This window comes from Rhinatrema bivittatum, chromosome 9, assembly GCF_901001135.1.
Source record: "Rhinatrema bivittatum chromosome 9, aRhiBiv1.1, whole genome shotgun sequence".
NCBI classification, from domain to species: Eukaryota; Metazoa; Chordata; class Amphibia; order Gymnophiona; family Rhinatrematidae; genus Rhinatrema; species Rhinatrema bivittatum.
The window spans coordinates 258,936,993-258,959,043 of NC_042623.1; the positions used below are offsets into that span (position 1 = coordinate 258,936,993).

At 44.9% G+C, this 22,051-nt stretch overlaps 1 long non-coding RNA gene across 2 annotated transcripts in view; it reads right to left on the reverse strand.

Moving 5' to 3' along the window:
* Positions 1–22,051, reverse strand: part of LOC115098901 — a 106,674-nt gene that overhangs the window by 11,309 nt on the left and 73,314 nt on the right. For both annotated transcript variants that reach the window (XR_003858635.1, XR_003858634.1), the window contains exon 4: positions 11,322–11,363. This is a non-coding gene — a long non-coding RNA (uncharacterized LOC115098901). The remainder of the gene's footprint in view (positions 1–11,321; positions 11,364–22,051) is intronic.

Below are 22,051 nucleotides of genomic sequence, written 5' to 3' on the forward strand. Positions count from 1 at the left end.
TGTTGTGATCTTCCTGCACACAGTGCCCTAACCCTGGCACCAGGGCTGTTGTGATCTTCCTGCACACAGTGCCCTATCCCTATTAATACCAGGAGTGTTGTGATCTTCCTGCACACAGTGCCCTAACCCTGGCACCAGGGGTGTTGTGATCTTCCTGCACACAGTGCCCTATCCCTATTAATACCAGGAGTGTTGTGATCTTCCTGCACACAGTGCCCTAACCCTGGCACCAGGGGTGTTGTGATCTTCCTGCACACAGTGCCCTATCCCTATTAATACCAGGAGTGTTGTGATCTTCCTGCACACAGTGCCCTATCCCTAATACCAGGGGTGTTGTGATCTTCCTGCACACAGTGCCCTATTCCTGATACCGGGGGTGTTGGGATCTTCTTGCACACAGTGCCCTATTCCTGATACCGGGGGTGTTGGGATCTTCTTGCACACATCCCGGTATCAGGGATAGGGCACTGCATGCAGGAAGATCACAACACTCCTGGTATCAGGAATAGGGCACTGTGTGCAGGAAGATCACAACACTCCTGGTATTAATAGGGATAGGGCACTGTGTACTAACAGGAGTTAGTGCGCACTAACACGATTTAACGATTTTTAACGATAAATCGTTAGAATTTCTATTGTATCGTGTTCTATAACGATTTAAGACGATATTAAAATTATCGGACGATAATTTTAATCGTTAAAAAACGATTCACATCCCTAGTAGCATAGTGTCATATGGGAAGAGATGTGCTTAGTATTTTGTCTATAGATACCAACCGGTAAATTTTCAAAGGAACGCATGTGCGCCCATAAATGTGTGAGCTAAAATATGCCTCATTTTAGCATTTAAATACTATTGCTGTGTGTATTTCTACAGCCTTGTTCAGGGAGGGAGGGAGGGAGGGAGAGAGAAAGAGAGAGAGAGAAAGAGTACATGCCTCTGTATAGGATCAGCCTAACAAGAGGAGTTGATTTGCTGCAGTGTACAAATCTACTCTTTTTCATCACTTATAAGGGCTACAATTCCTTATTGCTGTCAGTTTTACTATGAATACCTCTGAATGTGCCTGTAACAACACCTCCCCTAACCCCAACCCACCTCCCAAAAACCCACCTCGATTCAAAGTGCCCCTCTAGTGTGGTACCTATAGAGAGAGTGTTAGACCGACCTTATTCAGAGGTTTCCTCGCCCTCTTTCTCTCCCAAATTTGTGGTTACCCATGTCCGTCTCGGACCTGGCCCTTTTCCACCTCCTCATTCTAGGCACATGTACAAGCACCCTTCCCAGCTCAGGCATATGGGTTTGCACAAGCAATACTTTTCAAATCTACCTCTTGAGCTCTACCTGCAATCAATTTAAGGCCATTTAGCATGCTGTGCACCATTGTCCACGCTAACCTGATCCCAGAAGACATTAGTGCATAAACACGTAAATGATGAACATGAGATGCAAATTAGTCTTTGGTGGTGGCACACAAAATAACGTGTTGCGCTGCCCTCCACCTGCGATATGGCATATGCCTATGGTAGCAGAAAATTTAACACCTGCCTTAAACTAGATCTTAATTTTTACATTTTTTTTTATTTACCGTATTTTTCGCTCCATAAGATGCACTTTTTTCCCCCAAAAGTGGGGGGAAAATGTCCGTGCGTCTTATGGAGCGAATGTAGCGTCTCTCCCTCTCGCGCGCGCCGTCCCCCTCCTCCTCCTCCCAACTTAGCCCAATCAGTATGGTGCAGGTCAAACATCAGCTATTTGAGCTGCGTGCGCTACGGAGGCCTCTCTAGTGCAAACAGTTCCCTGCCGGTCTGCTGTTCCCGGGGTGCCGCTGACCTTCGCAGTAAGATGCACCCCTCGGCACCCCGGGAACAGCAGACCGGCAGGGAGCTGTTTGAACAGGAGAGGCCTCCGTAGCGCACGCGGTTCAAACAGCTGATGTTTGACCTGCGCCTCGCCGAGCTTCGCAGTAAGATGCACCCCGGGAATAGCAGACCGGCAGGGAGCTGAAGCTCTGCCGGCAAAAGACGATACATGGCATCAAAGTTAGTACAGGCCATTTCCTTCTCATTTGTTTAGATATATTAGAAATTTCATGCATTTGACCTGCGCCACCATACTGATTGGGCTGAGTAGGGAGGAGGAGGAGGGGGACGGCGCGCGAGAGGGAGAGACGCTACATTCGCAACAGGGGCAGCTCCGTACAGAGCCCGTCATGGGGACAGAAGTTTTTTTTTCTTATTTTCCTCCACTAAATCCTAGGTGCGTCTTATGGACCACAAAATACGGTATATTCCTTCTTTCATTACTGGTCAATCACATCAAAGTGGATTACATTCAGTTATTGTCTGTAATTTATTTTCTTTATAGGGTTTACAATCTACGGGGGTCATTTACTAAGCTGTTTTTTCCTCTCATGTTAGAATGCCCCATTCTGTTATTTAGTAGGGATGTGAATCGTTTTTCAACGATTAAAATTATCGTCCGATAATTTTAATATCGTCTTAAATCGTTATAGAACACAATACAATAGCCCCTTTTTTAGAAAAACTTTTTGTGCACACAGCGGAAGACAGGCGCATATCTGGCTGGCTTTTAAAATCCACTTAGCGCATGTCAGCCCAACATATTTGCATATCTCCTGGTTTTGGCACGTGACGGGCTTTTAAGATTCACCTTTATATATTGGTCTTCCTCAAATGACTCTCAAAACACTGCAATGGTACAAAATTCAGCTGCTAGAATAGTATCTGGGACTCCAATCCACCAACATATTTCACCTATTCTTTTAAAATATCATTGGTTGCCAATCAGTTGGTGGATTAAATTTAAAATATTGATGTAATTTTTAAAGATCTGCATGGCCTTGTTCCAAATAGAGTTAATGCTTGTTTAACATTTTATCGTCTTTTCAGGTCATTGAGATCTAGTTCTCAAATTTTATTGGATGTTCCCTCTTTTAAAGTCATTAGATTAGACAAATCATGAGAGAGACTTATCTACAAGGGCCTGAACTTTGGAATACACTACCATGTCCTATAAAAGAGGAGACATCATTATTAAAGTTCAGAAAATTGATCAAGGGCTTTCTTTTTCAGCAAGCTTTCAATTGATTTAAAATATGATGGGCACAATTATTTTAAATGTATCTTACAGGCGTTTGAGTTTTATGGCCGTTTAATATGTTTGTCAGGCAGTTTTTATGTCTCATTCTTAGCTTGTGCCCTGTAGCTATTTTATATTTGTTTCTGCAGGTTTTTTGGCAGAGCATGTTGAATGCCGAGACTCTGTCAAGCACATTTTTTTTGTTTACTATAATATAAGTTTGCTTTATTCTGTTTGTTTTAATAATGTTGTTTTATGGGTTTTAACTTTGTTTTAATTTATTTTATGAATGTTAAATCTGGAAACCACTTAGGAAATCTGATTTGCAGTTTATAAATATTTAATAAATAAAGAACAGAAAAAAAGCAAAACGAAAAAAAGAAAATGAAAAAATGAAATGAAAGTCTGTGCATACTCCTAATTCTTGAAATAATTGTCTTAGTAAAGCTCTCGATTTAATTGCACCTTTAGTCAGCTACTACGTAAGCAGAGGTCAGCTCTATGGTTTTCCATTGAAATTCATTCTTTGAGACAGGCTGGAAGATGGTAAAACCAGAGTATTATGGATAAATTATCTTAATCACATGGAACTGTGTTAGAAAATGAGTGAATAAGCTAAGAGAAGCTATTTTCATGCTAAGATTGTCAGTATTAAACAATTCAAAAGAATTGTTCCACATGTTGAATGGTTTTCTGCATTCTCTTATCAGCTATGGGTACTTGCCAGGTTTTTATGGCCTGGATTGGCCACCGTTGGAAACAGGATGCTGGGCTTGATGGACCCTTGGTCTGACCCAGTATGGCATGTTCTTAAGTCAAAATAGCCATTGCTGCTAATAGTTTTGCAAGTTTTTTTGGAAATAAAATGGATTATATTCACCAAGGACAGGATAAAGATGAATTACAGGAGCATAATTACCAACCATTAGATAATGATGAAACATAGCAGGTGAAGAGAGTTTTTTTGGAGAAAGGTGTAACTATTATCTGTTCCACCTTTCTGCTGGTAGACAAAGAGATGGTAAATAAATTTCTTAGAGAACTAAAACCTACCATGTCTCTGACTGTTTTCAGCCAGAAAATTTTATGAAATGTGTTGTCTAACAGTATTAATGAATCTTTGCTGGATAGGATCTTGTCCCAGCTAGTCAATATACAATAGTTAATTTTATTTTGAGGAAATCAACACTTGAAGCCTTCTAGGCCTTGATTTCTTTCAGAGCTGTAGAAGGTTACAGGCCAAATGAATGGTGGAATGTTAAGCTGAGTTGAAGACTTAGTGGGATTGGGGTCATTTGTAGGGATGTGAATCGTTTTTTGATGATTTAAAATACCGTCCGATATATTTTAAATCGTCAAAAATCGTTAGAGGCGATATTTAATAGGAATTCCCCTGATTTATCGTCAAAAATCGTAAATCGGGGGAAGGGGAAGGGGGAGGGCGGGAAAACCGGCACACTAAAACATCCCTAAAACCCACCGCGACCCTTTAAAATAAATCCCCCACCCTCCCGAACCCCCCCAAAATGTCTTAAATTACCTGGGGTCCAGTGGGGGGGGGGGTCCCGTTGTGATCTTCCACTCTCGGGCGTCAGGCGCGTTGATAAAAAATGGCGCCGGCGCTACCTTTGCCCTGTCATATGACAGGGCAAAGGTAGCTCCAGCGCCATTTTGGTTCCTGTTCCCCGACGTCACGAGCGTAGGAGATCGCTCCCGGACCCCTGCTGGACCCCCAGGGACTTTTAGCCAGCTTGGGGGGGCCCTCCTGACCCCCACAAGACTTGCCAAAAGTCCAGCGGGGGTCCGGGAACGACCTCCTGCACTCGAATCGTGTTGCCGTACGGCCGGCGCCATTTTGCTGTACGGCAATATGGCCGGCGCCATTTTAAGAATCAGTCCGAGGTGTGGTCAACAAAGCAAGGGTCAAGATCCAGATGTCTTGGGCAGGCAGCAGGCGAGTCAGGAACAAGCTGAGGTCTTTACCAGAAAGGCAGTCTGAGTTAAGACCAGGAAGACAAACAACAAACACAGGAACAGAAAGATCCTGGAACGAGACAAGGAACAGGCAAGCAGGAACAAACCAACCCAATGCAGTCATTGATCTTTATCCTACCAGGCCACATCTCTGGCCATCAGAGGAACAGATAGAGCAGTCAGACAGGAGCCGATCAATAGGAGCAAAGTCCAGGGCAAGCAACTGAACAAGACAGATGTTCCAGTTCTAGGAATTCATGAAGTGGGAGCTTGAACCCAAAAGCTTTCTTGGATTCATGGATGTGTGGGCTGGGACCCATGAACTTGGAATCAACTCTTAGAAGCAGCCAGAGTGGGACTTGAACCCACAACCTTCGGTTCAAGGTCTCTTCACCTTAGGCACTGCACCACATGCCAAGGCAAGGAAGCAAGGCCAGGAATTTCCTTTTAACATCCATTCAATCAGGATGCACCGCAGAACTAGGCCCGCTCTAGAACCCATATCAGGGCGGCTGGTCCGCGCGTGTGCATGTAGGGGTGTGGCCAGCTGCTGGAATGCCGAGGCCTGGCGTGGGGCCTGGCGTGTAACCGAAGGCCCGGTAACCACACCATGGGACACCAGGGCTTAGCTGGGCTTGCGAGGGCTGCAAGGGAGACAGGACCGGGACCCACTGTGTGACCCTGAAAGTGAGCGGTCCCAAATGCAGGACGACCGCGGGTGGGGCGCGTAACAGTACCCCCCTTCTAGGCCTCCCCCTATGTGGCTGGGGTTTCTCAGGATGGTCCATGGAAGGTTTTCAGGATATTCTTGTCAAGGATATTCTGAGAGGGTTCCCATGAGTTCTCCTCGGCCCCATAGCCCTCCCAAGCCCGTGAAGTCAAAAATATTTTTTAAGAATAGTTTTGCAAGTTCCAGGGTGGACGGGAGACCCGGTAATGGGATGAAATGCCCCATCTTTGAGAAGCGGTCGATTATGACCCAAATCACTGTGTTGCCTTGTGCAGGAAGATCCGTGATGAAATCAGTTGAAATACTGGACCAAAGTTCTGTAGGTGCTGGGAGTGGCTGTAGCAAGCCCCAGGGCTTCCCTGTGGTAGGTTTTTGTTGCACGCAGGTGGGACAAGAGTCTACATAACTCTGGGAGTCCTGTACCATAGTGGAGGACTGAAGAAACAGCAAGGAAGGCTGTCTAACAAAGCCGTGAGGGCAACAAAACAGGATTAGCAGCCAATGTCCAGAAAATTGGAAAATCTTTATTGCAAGGTGACACGAGTGTGTGAAGAGTGCCCAACTCTGGCCGAGTTTCGCCCTCTTACAGTGGGGCTACATCAGGGGCTCAACTCAATTTGTGTATTAGATGAAAGAGCCCAAGTCTTAAAAAAGACTACATTGGGTATTTATTGGATTGGCTTGAAAAAAGCTTACTGGCAGCGATATCACTGTTTTTTCATGTGTTCATCAACACAAGGTAATGAAAATACCGATATGCTTTAAACTTGTGACAGCAAGCATGAATGGCAGCATAGTTTAAAGCATATCGGTATTTTCATTACCTTGTGTTGATGAACACATGAAAAAACAGTGATATCGCTGCCAGTTTAAAGCATATCGGTATTTTCATTACCTTGTGTTGATGAACACATGAAAAAACAGTGATATCGCTGCCAGTAAGCTTTTTTCAAGCCAATCCAATAAATACCCAATGTAGTCTTTTTTAAGACTTGGACTCTTTCATCTAATACACGAATTGAGTTGAGCCCCTGATGTAGCCCCACTGTAAGAGGGCGAAACTCGGCCAGAGTTGGGCACTCTTCACACACTCGTGTCACCTTGCAATAAAGATTTTCCAATTTTCTGGACATTGGCTGCTAATCCTGTACCATAGTGGGCCACCAGTAATGGCGGTGTAGCATCTCTAGTGTCCTGGCACGGCCAGGATGGCCTGCTAGTTTTGAATCATGGGCCCATCTTAAGACCTACTCTCGGAGTTGGCGAGGGACGACAGTCTTCCCGACTGGAACAGTAGTGGTTGCTGCTATGGATATACAGGCAGGATCGATAATATAACTGGGACTTTCTGGTAGGTCTTCAGGTCAAAGGAACGAGACAGTGCATCAGCTCGCTGATTTTTGGAACCAGACCTAAAACAAAGATTAAAATCAATTATCTCGAAGAATAAGGCCCAGCGGGCCTACCAGGGGTTTAGAAGCTGGGCCTCCTTGAGGTGCTCTAAGTTCTTGTGATCTGTGAATATAGTGAATTTGTACTGCACCCCTTCCAACCAGGGGCGCCATTCCTGAAAGGCCAACTTCACTGCCAATAATTCACAATCGCCAACTGTGTAGTGTTGTTCTGTGGGGGTGAACTTTTGCGAATAGAAGGAGCATGGAGTTAATTTGCCTGTGGACGAGTGCTGGCTTAAGACAGCCCCTGCTCCGATAGCTGAGGCGTCTACCTCGACTATAAATGGACGTTTAGGGTCCGGGTGATGGAGACACAGGCCAGAGCTAAAGGCATCTTTAAGTCTCTGGAAGGCCGCAATGGCTTTCAGTGTCCAGACTCGGATATTGGCCCCCTTCTTAGACATCAATGTAAATGGGGTGACCATGGAGGAGTAATTAGCAATGAAGCTTTGATAATAGTTAGTGAAGCCTAGGAACAATTGTAAGGCTCAAAGCCCAACTGGCTGGGGCCAATCATGAATTCCTTGGACCTTCGCAGGGTCCATGGAAAAACCACAGTGAGATATGATGTACCCTAGGAAGGGTAGACTAGTGCGGTCAAACAGACATTTTTCTAGCTTAGTGTAGAGATGATTTTCTTATAATCGTTGGAGGACAATATGAACATGTTCATGGTAACTTTCAATATCCTTGGAGAATATCAGAATGACGTCAAGGTAGATGACAAAAAAATTGTATAGAAGGTCCCTGAAGATCTCATTCATGAGATTCTGAAAGATGGCTAGGGCGTTACATAGCCCAAAAGGCATGACCACATATTCATAATGACCATCCTTAGTATTAAATGCTGTCTTCCAGATGTCATCAGGTTGAATACGTACTAAGTTGTACGCACTAAAGTCCAACTTGGTAAATACTATGGTGCCCTCGAGGCGATCAAATAATTCACTGATAAGATGTAGTGGGTAACAGTCCTTATGCATTATAGCATTAAGACCCCCGATAGTCAATGCAAGGGTGGAGCCCACCATCTTTTTTCTTCACAAAGAAGAATCCCGCTCCTGTGGGTGAATCAGATGGTTGAATAAAGCTCTTTTCCAAGTTTTCTTTTATATACTCTGACATAGCCTGCTTCTCAGGCTGTGACAAGGGATAGGTTCTGCCTTTGGGAGGCATCGTGCCTGGCAGTAATTCAATGGGATAGTTGAACTTACATAACAGAGGCAAGGTGTCTGCTTTCTGTTTTGAGAATACATTACCGAATTCCGCATACTGAGAAGGCAGACCAGGAAGCGTTGTAGACTTTAAAACCAGGATCATGGGAGACACCAGCTAGAGACAGGTGGCTTGGCATTTCGGACCCCACTGTACAAACTGCAGGGACTGCCAGTTGAACTGGGGTTTGTGAGTCTAGAGCAGGGCAACCCCAGATTTACCAGATGTGTTGAGCGTTTTAACACGTAGAAGAAAGTTTCTACTTTATGGAGTGTGCCCACTGACAGGTGAAAAACCATGATCCAATGGGTGATAAGACCGGGAAGATGTTCTCCTTGGATGGAAGCAATATGGAGACTCACCTCCAATGATTGAAGAGGTATTCCCAATATCTTGACCATATCGTCCATAATGAAACTGCCACTCGCTCCAGAATCAATGAGAGCAGTGGTAGCGAACGTGTGGGTCTTGATACCCAGGGATACAGGAAGCAGGAGTTGAGGGCCATAAACAATTGCGCCCAAGCTCGGGATCCCTGCTAGGCTTAGGCATTGCAGTTTCCCAGACGAACCGGGCAGCACTGCAGACGATGTCCAGAAGTGCCACAGTAAAGACAAAGCCCTTCTTTTCTATGGTGGAGATGTTCCGTGGGAGACAACCATCCACAATTCACCTCCATGGGTTCCACCTTGGAGGAAGATGATGGTTTTACGACCCTTGCAGGGGTGCAGAGTACACTTGCAGGTCGAACTGGAGAAGGGCATGGAGCCTTTACATCTAGGCATCTTTGCCGGAGGCGATGATTGATCCTGCCGGCAAGCGAGATCAAGTCCTCTAGAGATGTGGGAGCCTCACGGACGGAGAGCTCATCCTTTAGAGCTGACAAGAGTCCATTCAAAAAAATGGCTTGTAGGCAATTCTCTTGCCACTCGAGTTCTGTGTCTAGAGTTCAGAAATCCACTGTATATTCCAAGAGAGTTCTTGCCCCTTGACGAAAGTGAAGTGAAAGTGAATGTGACTAGGGATAGCCATCTGACCAGGATCTCCAAAGGTCTACTTTAAGAGAGTAAGGAAGTCAGACATCTTGGAGAGGATAGGATCAGAGTGTTCCCATAAGGGAGAGGCCCATGCAAGGGCCTTCCCTTCCAATCGGGTCAGGATGAAGGTGATCTTCGTGATCGCCTTCAAAAACAAGGAAGGCTGGAGAGCGAATTGCATAAAGCACTGATTAAGGAAGCCATGGCAGGTGTGTGGGTCTCCATTGTATCTAGGAGGTGCAGGAAGTACCAAAGTTGCTCTATGAAGCATAGTGGCCAGGAGGCCCACAAGGTTAGCAATAGCAGTCTCTTGTAGCTGGGAGCGTAGCTCCTCCACTGAGGAAGCCAGCATCTCCAATGCTTGATGGTGTTGCTTTACTGTAGCGGCCAGTCCTAGTAGGGCCCTGGAGATGGGAGACTCCACTGAGTCCATGGCCTTGGCAACCTGTTGCGCTCAGTGGTGGACCCCCTGGCCTGAGGCAGTATGGGAACTGACCACAGGGGCAGAGCACTGAAGTATACAGAGGCAGTGTAGATCTTTACCACTGGAAGTCCGAGGTCGAGGCTGGAAACAGGTTGGAGATAAGCGAACCAGAAGAGTGTTGGTGATGACAAGGCTAGGGACAGAGCCAGAATCAAGCAAGGTCAAGTATCAGTCCGAGGTGTTGTCAACAAAGCAAGGGTCAAGATCCAGAGGTCAGGCAGAGGTCTTGGGCAGGTAGGTAGACAAGTCAGGAACTGGCTGAGGTCTTTACCAGAAAGGCAGTGCTAGGTAAGACAAACAACAAAGACAGGTACAAGCAGGAACATAACAATCCTGGAACAAGCACGGGCAATCTCAGGAAAACACTGACCAAATGCAGTGCACAATCTTCATCCTGCTGGGCCATGTCTCCAGCCATCACAGGAACAGACAGAATGGTCAGACAGGAGCCCATCAACAGGAGCAAAGTCCAGGGCAAGCAACTGAACAGGACAGATGTTCTAGTTCTAGGAATTCTTGAAGTGGGAGCTTGAACCCAAGAGCTTTCTTGGATTGATGGATGTGGGGGTTGGGACCCATGAACTTGGAATCAACTCTTAGAAGCACCCAGAGTGGGACTTGAACCCACAACCTTAGGATCAAGGTCTCTTCACCTTAGGCACTGCCCCACATGCCAAGGCAAGGAAGTGAGGCCAGGAATTTCCTTTTAACATCCATTCAATCAGCGTGCACTGCGGAACTAGGCCCCGCCCTAGAACCCATATCAGTGTGGCTGGTCCGCGCGCACGTGTGTAGGGGCATGGCCAGCTGCTGGGATGCCGAGGCCCGGCGTGGGGCCTGGCGTGTGACCAAAGGCCCGGCGACCACTGCCACGGGAGTCCGGGGCCTAGCTGGACTCGCAAGAGCCGCGAGGGAGACAGGACTGGGACCTGCTGTGTGACCCTGAAGGTGAGAGAATCCCGAGCGCGGGATGACCGTGGGTGGGGGGCGTAACAGGATCCTATGTTAGGTGCCACTAAAAATCAGCACTAAGCACCTAACTTTGTTTCCCCGCTCTTCCACTCCCTACAGCCATTCACTTTTAGGCCCCTAAATTTAGGCACCTAGTGAAACTAGGCAGCTACGTTTAAGCACTCAGCCCTAGTAAATTTCCAGGATGCCCAATTTAAGAGCCCAACTCAAAAGGTTAGTCCTAAGTCCTTTAAAAATTGGCCTCTTATTGCCTAATGGCTGCAGCCCATTCAAAGGATGCAATGTAGCTACACTAGAGGCCTCGGTGTCACCCATAAAGTAGGCGATACTTATGTCTCATTCGTGAGTTTACCTTAAGAGATAGCAGAGGAAGGACCAGTGAGGCATTCGTGCTCTGTAAAAAGAAAGACAGAAAGCAAAATTGAGTTAGCAATGATGGAGTAAAACTTTCTTCCCGCTTTGGTGTCCCTTACAAGAAGAAGAAGCAATCCACTAAGATTCTGCTTCTGTTCTGCCTCCCTCTCATGATGCTATCATGACATATGACTGGGGGGGCAGTGCAGATCAGGTGGTAGATAGGAATTAATGTTGACTTCCATGCAGTTCCTTATTGCAATGTTGTGAAAACTGCAGCAGGAAAGCACAATCATAGCCACTTTCTCTTAGAAGAATTACAGGGCCACACCTGAACAATTCAAACACCTGATGTGTCATTTTAACACTCCAAAGGACCTTAAAGCAAAATAAACTCCTTTAAATACATAGGGATGGTAACCTTCAAACTGGCACGCAGGTTTGCATGTGCATGCATTTGTCAGCACATACCCAGGGACATGGCTATTTTATAACTTGTGCATGTATATGCACGCCTGTTAAAAAACAGCCTGGCCGCATGCACATGTACGCCAAATTTTAAGTGGGTGCACGCAAGTGCATGCAAATGTCGCTTCTACTGTGTAAACTGGGGGATTTTAAAAGGAGATGTGCTGATGCCATTTCCAGTTTTACCAGTTCAGCCCCAGTTCACCCAGTTAAGGGAGAGGTCTTCCAAACCCCCATGGTTTAATAGCCTTTACTCCCCCCAATTATGCCCAACCCTTAAAACCCCACCAATCTTCCTCTTTATCTTTATTTTTAGGGATGTGAATCGGGCTTCGGACGATTGAAAATATCGTCGATATTTTCAAAATCGTGAGAAATCGGGGGCTCCCCCAAAATGATAGAAAAACCCCATGATACCTGGTGGTCCAATGGGGGTCCCTGGAGCGATCTCCCGCTCCCAGGAGCAATCTCCCGCTCCGGGCTGTCCTCCCGCTTCCGGGCCGTCGGCTGCCACAAATCAAAATGGCGCCGATGGCCCTTTTCCCTTACCATGTGACAGGGTATCCGTGCCATTGGCCGGACCCTGTCACATGATAGGAGCACTGGATGGCCGGTGCCATCTTCTGCTCCTACCATGTGACAGGGTCTATCGGTGCCACATGGTAAGGGCAAAGCACTATCGGCACCATATTGATTAGTGGCAGCCGACGGCCCGAGAGCAGGAGATCACTCCTGGAACCCCCGCTGGACCACCAGGTACTTTAGAAAAGTTTTGGGAGGGTCGGGAGGGTGGGGGATTCTAAATAATGAGATTTAAAGGGTCAGGGTGGGTTTGGAGGTTTTGTGTGCCCTTTCTTCCTGCCCCCCCCCCAAAAAAAAACCAATAAGAGAACCCCATGAACATTTTGTGGGGTTTTCCTATCACTTTCAGGGACCCCCCCAATTCCTGACAGATGAGAAAATCTCATACGATATTTCCATCCGTCAGAAAAATGATTCACATTCCTACTAAGGAAGAAAAGGGTAAGAGACTGCTCAGAAGTTGATCTGCTGGAAGAGTGGAAGAAAATATTAACCTGGTTTTGCAAAGGGGACAAAGGAAGGGGAAAGTAACAAAGTTACTTGAGACCTTGTGGTGCTGCACAAAGAAACCATCTTCATAAGGGTTTTTTATGAGGAGCTGACTAAAGCTTTCTTTGAACTGTGATTTCCTTTAAGTTGTACTTCTACCTGCATCTACTTGATTGTCACTGTGTTTAATAGGGGTGTGCATTCGTTTGCAACGTATTGGAAATCCGCAACGTATCGCGATTCCCACGAATACAACGAATCTTCACCGAATTATTTGGCCATCTAAAGGAGCAAATTTAAACAAAACTCCCACCCTCCTGACCCCCCCAAGACTTACCAAAACTCCCTTGTGGTCCAGCGGGGGTCCGGGAGCCATCTACTGTACTCATGCCATCAACTGTCGGTATTCAAAATGGCGCCAATAGCCCCTGCGACATAGAAAGGCAAAGGCGCCATTTTGATTACTAGCAGCCGATGGCCTGAGTGCAGGAGATCGCTCCCAGGCATGCGCTGGACCACCAGGAACTTTTGGCAAGTCTTATGGGGTCAGGAGGGTCCCCCAAGATTTGACAAAAGTCCCTGGTGGTCCAGCGGGGGTCCAGGAGCAAGCTCCTGCACTCGGGCCATCGGCTGCTGGTATTCAAAATGGTGCCGATAGCCCCTGTGACATAGTAAGGGCAAGTTTTTTTTTTGGGGGGGGGTCGGAAGGGTGGGGGAAGCTAAAGGATGTGTTTTAAAGGGCCGGGTGGGTTTTTTGTTTATCGGCTCGGGCGCAGCCGATAAACAAAAAAACAATAGGACCGCACGCAAAAAATTTCCCTTTAGTCCCCGAACCCAGAATCGGAACCGATTCCGGTTCCGATTCACATCTCTAATAAAAAATGGCTCCTCGATACTTCATACTGGAATTTTAGCTACAACTGGACAAGAAAAGTGTTGATTAAACATTATTGAATTAAATGGACTGTAGTCATAGATTGAATGACAATATTTTTTATAACAAAATGGCTCTTTCACAGCACATATATTGGACAATTTAATTATGCATACATTTATATTGCAGAATAAAGTTGATTAACAATCCATTAATAGGATTATTCCTTGTATAAAATATGATTCGTAGAGACTTCAGTGGACACAGACAGGGATAAATCCATTTAAAATTCTCATCTACCAATCCATTTTTTTGATAGGTGTATAAGTATGCGTAAGGCTTCAAGATGCCATTTTTAAGGAATCAAGGTAGCAGACGTTTGCATTGCCAAAAAAAATTGTCTTGTGCAGTTCTAAAGTTGCAGAAAAGACTATTCTAAAGTTACAGAAAAAGACTGTTGTTTTTTTAATCTCTTATGACTCAATTATTAATACTACTTTATTTTTGTAGGAATGCACTCTGATACAACCCAGTCAGGTGAAACATGATTCATGTTGGGTTTTTGTCAATATGAGAAATGAACTGAATCACTTACAGCCATACTTAAGTTTTTGTGTTATTTTCTGGACTATTTTTCACAACAAGAATTGTAAGAGTTTTTAATGCTTCACTAAAATGCTTAAAAAAAATAGGAGATATTAAGACTGGTGATTATACTGGTAGCACATAAAGTGTTCAAGTGACACTGTGCTAGATGAAGTCTTTTCTTCTTACATAAAAATTTATGATGTTTTAATATGCACGATATTGGCAGATTTATCATCATGTGAATATATTGTCTACTTCTTTTTGTTTGTTTCAAATATCAGACTTTCTCCATTACATTTGTAATCTCCCTTTTCATGGGGGCCACCTTTCCAGTCTCAGGATGCTTTGTATGTACAACCTCGAGGTGAGGAAACAGTTCTCCAGGGCTGAGAGCTGGGGGCAGGGTTTCCTGCAAGGTCAGTGCCTGGCCGAGAACACTCCATCCAAATAAAACACTCTCCAGTCTCTAACAGAGTCATCAGCGTTAAACACTAGGGATGTGCAGAGGGACCGCATACGTTACATTCGGTATTTGTATTCATGGGGGGGGCAGATACGTTGCATTCGGCAAGGGGGGGCCCCGATCCATTCATGCGTTCCATTCTTATTCGCTTCCCGGCTAAAATTTAATTAACTATAACCCCCCACCCTCCTGATCCCCCCAACTTGCCAAAACTCCCTGGTGGTCCAGCAGGGGTCCGGGAGCCATCTACTGCACTCACGCCGTTGGCTGCAAGTATTCAAAATGGCGCCGATAGCCTTTGACCTTACTATGTCACAGGGGCTACCGGTGCCATTGGTTAACCCCTGTCATATGGTAGGAGCAATGGACGGCCGGCACCATCTTGTGCTCCTACCATATGACAGGGGCCGACCAATGGCACTGGTAGCCCCTGTCCATGGTAAGGGCAAAGGGCCATCGGCACCATTTTGATTAGTGGCAGCCAATGGCCCAAGAGTGGGAGATCACTCCTGGGACCCCCACTGGACCACCAGGTACTTTAAGAAGGTTTTTGGGGGGTCGGGAGGGTGGGGGATGCTAAAGGATGTTTTAAAGGGTCAGGGTGGGTTTAGGGGTTGTTTTTGTGTGCCATTTTTCCCGCCCTCCCCCAAAACAATATGAGAACCCCATGAACAATTTCGTGGAGTTTTCCTATCGGGTTCGGGGAGCCCCCAATTTCTGATGAGTTTGAAAATCGTCAGAAAAATGATTCACATCCCTATTATTTATATAAAGAAATGCCATTCAATCTCTGAATTCAGTCCATTGAGCTCAATGGTGTTCAACATGTCGATCCAATGCTGTTCCCTTCTACATAATTCTTGATTTAAATCCCCTCCTCTTTGATATTTCTTGATCTTGTCAATAACGCAAAAAAGGAGATGCTCAAACTCATGATTGTATGTCAGACAATGAGTCACTAATGGAGCATCTGTTCTTTTATTTTTCAGACAACTTCTGTGTATCGAGAATCAAGTTCAAATTTAACAGATTGTTTTCCCAATGTAAAATTTTTCATAGGGACTATGTATTAAAATCTGAAAGTGTTGTTCCCACATCCTTGAAAAAAGCCCTCATCAAACCCCTGTTAAAAAAGTAGTGCCTTGACACTTCCGATCATACTAATTATAGACCAATCTCATTATTTCCTTTTTTGACTAAAGTTCTAGAATTGGTAGTAACACAAATGTCTAATATTTTAGATGAGAATCAGATCCTCAGCCCATACCAGTTTGTGTTTAGACAAATATTGAGAACAGAGATTCTTCTGGTCTCCCTCTTCGATACATTCAGAAGAGATATGGATGCTGGCAAAAGTTATATATTGGCATTATTGGATATATCATCAGCCTTTGACACCATTGGCCATATTTTGCTCTTTTGCCTCAGGGGATGTGGTATCTCTAGGATTGTGCTAGAATGGTTCAAATCTCATCTTTCTGAGCATTTGGCCCTGCTAACAGTTGCTAACAAAATCTTGAAATTGATGTTTGCCTCTACTGGTATCCATCAAGGCTCATTGCTATCTTCACTACTGTTTAACATGTATTTATCTTCTGTATACAAGATTCTCACAAACCTTTGAGATGGATATAGAATATTTGCCATTGACATTCAATTTTTCATCTGTATACAATCCAACTGGTCAGACATGGTGAAGTTAATTGTATTTGCATGTCTACCATTAAGCAGTGGTTACTTCATAACAAACTGACTCATAACATTGGAAAGACTGCATTCATTGTAATACAATGGAATTGTAGCAAACCACTTCCCTCTTTCATTATTTTAGATAATGTCACCTTTCCCATCGTCCCCATGTAAAAAGTCTTGGAGTTTGGATAGACCCTAATTTATCTTTTTGCCATCATATTAAAACAGTAATCAATGCAGTGTTCTTCAAATTGCAAATCCTGTGTAGCCTTAAGCACATCTTTGATTATTCTGATTTCCATTTGGTGATACAAGCCATAATGCTATCTGTAATTGACTATTATAATATAATCTTTCTGGGTCTGCCAATTTCCTGCCTGAGATCGCTACAGCGGCTGCTGAATGCCACCGCCATTCTAATTGAAGGAAAGTCTTACAGGGACCACATTACTCCTGTAATGTTCAAGCTTTGTTGGTTCCCAGTTCATTTTAGAATTCAATATAAAACCTCCATCAAGAGGCATAACTTCAATCTTGCTTCCCTGGGCAAATGCCTTATTGTGGATTTATCATCCAACTAGATCTTTAAAATCTTCTCAGATGGGTTTGCTAGATATCCTTTCTTTAAAGCAAGCTCAGCTAGCAGAAACCAGAGACTGTGCCTTTGCAGTCACAGCTCCTGAACTTGTGGAACACTCTCCACTTTAAAACTAGACTAAAGGCCTTTTTCTCAATCTAGCTAACACAAACCAAATTTGTGCTAGCTCTGGTGACATTTATTCCTTGTGGTGCAGTTCTTACCTTTCCCCAATGAAGAACTCAATAATAAGATGAGAGATTGTTAAAAGCAAGTGACCCATGTTGTTCAGAATTGTTTTTACTGTGCATTTCATGTATGTTATACTGTACATCTAGTGCCTTGACATAATCAATTAATACATTTTAAATAAACTACAACTAAACTTAAAAAAAACCTGGCCTAGGGAAGCACCATCCATCCTGATGATGCTGCAAAGGCTGGTAGGGGCGGCATCCCAGGAGCCATTACATAGTATGGAGCTGGTGAGGGCTCTGACTGGTAGGGGCAGCACCCTCTGGAACACCTTCCTCCACATTACAATCTAAGCATCCATTGCATCACAAATGTCCCCTAGCTCCTGCCAAACACCCTGCATCTCTTGTCTCAGTCCTGAGATCTGTCATCTCCTCCACCAGTCTGACATTCAATTCAAATAAGCACCTCTCCACTAGCTTGGCCTACACCTCCTCCTCCTCTTCTTCTTCTGCAGTGTTGGTTTCCTTATGCTCTCCTGCAAGCTGCTAGAGATCTGCATGAGTGATAAAGCAGCTGTGGCCTGGGCCTCAGCTGCACCCTCCTCTTCTCCATCATGGGCTGTTGCTGCTCACATGCTAGGTGCTCCTCTACAGGTACCTCATCCTCAACATTATCCTCTTCAGGGCAAGGAGCCATCACCCAAGAGTGCTGCCATGTCTGTCTGAGGCCACTGGGTCCTGGTGCATCTGCTCCTCTGCTAAAAGGTAAGAGTGTATACTTTTTTTTTAAATTTCCAGGTTATACAAGCATACGCTTGAACAGAAATAGAAGACATATATATCCATATAAATAAACAGCAGTAAAAGAAGAAAGAAAATATAAGCATATGTCTTCATTTTAGCCCGCAAGAGGAATGTGTTGGGGGGGGGATCAAAATAAGTAGTCATGGAGGGTATGGTATCCAATATGAAATAAGAAAAGGTAAATAAACACCTGTATCTATCTAAGCTCCCAGTTTAACGCATTTACCCGGTACCCACATTCCCTCCTCATACTAGTTGCCTAGAATCAAAGAAAAAAACAAAGCAGTGAAGGTTCAAGAAAGTCATAAGTGGCCTGTTCAAATTTAACTATGCACCCACAAAGAAAACAAAATGTCAAGTGATAAAACCTCCTGATGCATTTCCATAAATTTTTTTTGCTGCTTTTGTATTTTTTTTGCACATCTCAGGACAAACCCTAATTTGAGCTCCCATAAAAACAGTATCCTTATGACGACAGCACAGACGTAAAATAGAGTCCTTATCCTGATCAAACACAAATGAAACCAAAAGTGAGGCTCTTGATATATCTTCCTCCCCTTATCTTTCCAAGAAAGATATCAAATCAAAAGGATCCAATGACAATTCACTAGTACCTTGCCTTGCCAACCTCCCAGTAGGCAAATAATATTTTTTTCTAATAGGGAGAATTGCAATTTCAGGCATTTTGAGCACCTCAGCCAATAATGTTTAAATAAATTTAGAACTAATGAACTAATTTCATTTTATTTTTCATTTCATTTTCATTTATTAAAACTTATTAAACGCCTAACAAAAAAAGGTCTAGGCGATTTACACTTTGGGTGATTTAATTTAAATCAGGAAAGCAGTCTATTTTTTAAATAAATAAATAAATAACATAAATTGTATGCATCTTGGGGAAATGTATAAATCACAGATGTAACTACCTCATATAGCTCTCAAAATGTTTAATCTTCTTACTCACAACAAACTTATCCTGTATCAGGAAGGATTGAACTAATGCCAGTTGGTTAACCTCTCCAGATACCAGAGTCACTTCATGAGCCTGAGCTAGAAAGTGTTACGCACCCCATCCGCGTCCGAACCGCGCACGGGCCTGCTCACCTCTCTAGCTCCTCAGCAGGTCCAGGGTCGTCCTCCCCAGCTGCAGCCGCAAGCTCTTCCAAGCCCTGGCATCCCATGGTGGCAGTCGCCAGGCCTTCCACTGCGCACCAGGCCTCACGCCAGAGTCCGGCGTCATCCGTGGAGTTGCCACACCCCTACGCGCACATAGACCGCCCGGCCTCTTGTAGGGCCAGGGGCGGGTCCTAGCTCCGCGGCACGCCCTGATTGAAGGAACTACTTAAGGAAGTTCCTGCCTGCACTTCCTTGCCTTGGCAATCGGGTTTGCTCTGCTAGGAGAAGTAAAAAGTCATGGGATAGGTGGCAATGTCCTTTCGTGGATTGCAAACTGGCTAAAAGACAGGAAACAGAAAGTAGGATTAAATGGGCAATTTTCTCAGTGGAAGGGAGTGGGCACTGGAGTGTCTCAGGGATTTGTATTGGGACCCTTACTTTTCAATATATTTATAAATGATCTAGAAAGAAATACGATGAGTGAGGTAATCAAATTTGCAGATGATACAAAATTGCTCAGAGTAGTTAAATCACAAGCAGATTGTGATAAATTGCAGGAAGACCTTGTGAGACTGGAAAATTGGGCATTGAAATGGCAGATGAAATTTAATATGGATAAGTGCAAGGTGATGCACATAGGGAAAAATAACCCATGCTATAATTACACAATGTTAGGTTCCATATTAGGTTCTACCACCCAAGGAAGAGATCTTGGCGTCATAGTGGATAATACATTGAAATCATCAGTTCAGTGTGCTGCGGCAGTCAAAAAAGCAAACAGAATGTTGGGAATTATTAGAAAGGGAATGGTGAATAAAACAAAAAATGTCATAATGTCTCTGTATTGCTCCATGGTGAGACCGCACCTTGAATACTGTGTACAATTCTGGTCGCCGCATCTCAAAAAAGATATAATTGCAATGGAGAAGATACAGAGAAGGGCGACCAAAATGATAAGGGGAATGGAACAGCTCCCCTATGAGGAAAGACTAAAGAGGTTAGGACTTTTCAGCTTGGAGAAGAGACGGCTGAGGGGGGATATGATAGAGGTGTTTAAAATCATGAGAGGTCTAGAATGGGTAGATGTGAATCGGTTATTTACTCTTTCAGATAATAGAAAGACTAGGGGGCACTCCATGAAGTTAGCATGGGGCACATTTAAAACTAATCGGAGAAAGTTCTTTTTCACTCAATGCACAATTAAACTCTGGAATTTGTTGCCAGAGGAAGTGGTTAGTGCAGTTAGTATAGCTGTGTTTAAGAAAGGATTGGATAAGTTCTTGGAGGAGAAGTCCATTACCTGCTTTTAATTAAGTTGACAGCCACTGCTATTACTAGCAACAGTAACATGGAATAGACTTAGTTTTTGGGTACTTGCCAGGTTCTTATAGCCTGGATTGGCCACTGTTAGAAACAGGATGCTGGGCTTGATGGACCCTTGGTCTGACCCAGTATGGTATGTTCTTATGTTCTTAGATTGTCACTGCATTCTAAGCTTTGTTCCAGTCTCATTCCAGCTTTGTTCCAACCTTGTTCCTGCATCCTACTGTTCCAGCCTTGTTCCAGCCTTGTTCCTGCATCCTATTGTTCTAGCGTCCTTCTGTTCCTGTGTTCGTCTGTCCGTCTCCCCAGGTAGTACCTTCAGACTGTCTCTCTGGTACTGACCTCGGCCTGTTCCCTAACTACTCTGCCTGCTGCCTGCCTCCTGACTATGCTACAGCCTATCTCCAGACCCAGACCACTGCTTCGCCCAACTACGCTTTGCCTATCTTCAGACCCAGAACTCCACTTTGCCTGACTAAACGTTTGACCATCTCTGTGATCAGACCTCTGCCTTGCTTGACTACGCTCTAGACTATCTCCGTGATCAAACCTCAGCCTTGCTTGCCACTGCCTTTGGATCACAGCCAGCCCTTACTCAAGCCTACCATTGGACGCCTCTTCAGCTTACTCCTTGGACGTATTTTCTTCAGGCTTCGGCCTGCTTTTGCTCGAGCGCCCCCTGTCTGCCGACCGTCGCCCATATGACATAGTGAGGGCAAAGGTAGCGCCGGCGACATTTTGAATATTGGCAATACGGCCCGCGTGCAGGAGGTCGCTCCCGGACCCCCGCTGGACTTTTGGCAAGTCTTGCGGGGGTCAGGAGGCCCTCCCAAGCTGGCCAAAAGTCCCTGGGGGTCCAGCGGGGGTCCAGGAGCGATCTCCTGCATGCGTGACGTTGGGAACCAGGAACCAAAATGGCGCCGGCACTACCTTTTGCCCTGTCACATGATAAGGGCAAAGGGCCACCGGCGCCATTTCTCTTAACACAGCCGTGGCCAGAGAGCGGGAGATCGCGCCAGGACCCCCCCACTGGACCCCAGGTAATTTAAAACATTTTGGGGGGGTTCGGGAGGGTGGGGGATTTGTTTTAAAGGTTCGGGGTGGGTTTTAGGGTTGTTTTGATGTGCCGGTTTTCCCGCCCTCCCCCCTCCCCCGATTTACGATTTTTTGACGATAAATCGGGGGAATTGTTATTGTATCGCGGCTCTAACGATTTTTGATGATTTAAAATATATCTGACGATTGTTTTAAATCGTCAAAAAACGATTCACATCCCTACTCAGTATCACTCCATGGTGAGACCGCACCTTGAATACTGTGTACAATTCTGGTCGCCGCATCTCAAAAAAGATATAGTTGCACTGGAGAAGGTACAGAGAAGGGAACCAAAATGGTAAAGGGGATGGAACAGTTCCCCTATGAGGAAAGGCTGAAGAGGTTAGGGCTGTTCAGCTTGGAGAAGAGACGGCTGAGGGGGGATATGATAGAGGTCTTTAAGATCATGAGAGGTCTTGAACAAGTAGATGTGAATTGATTATTTACACTTTCGAATAAT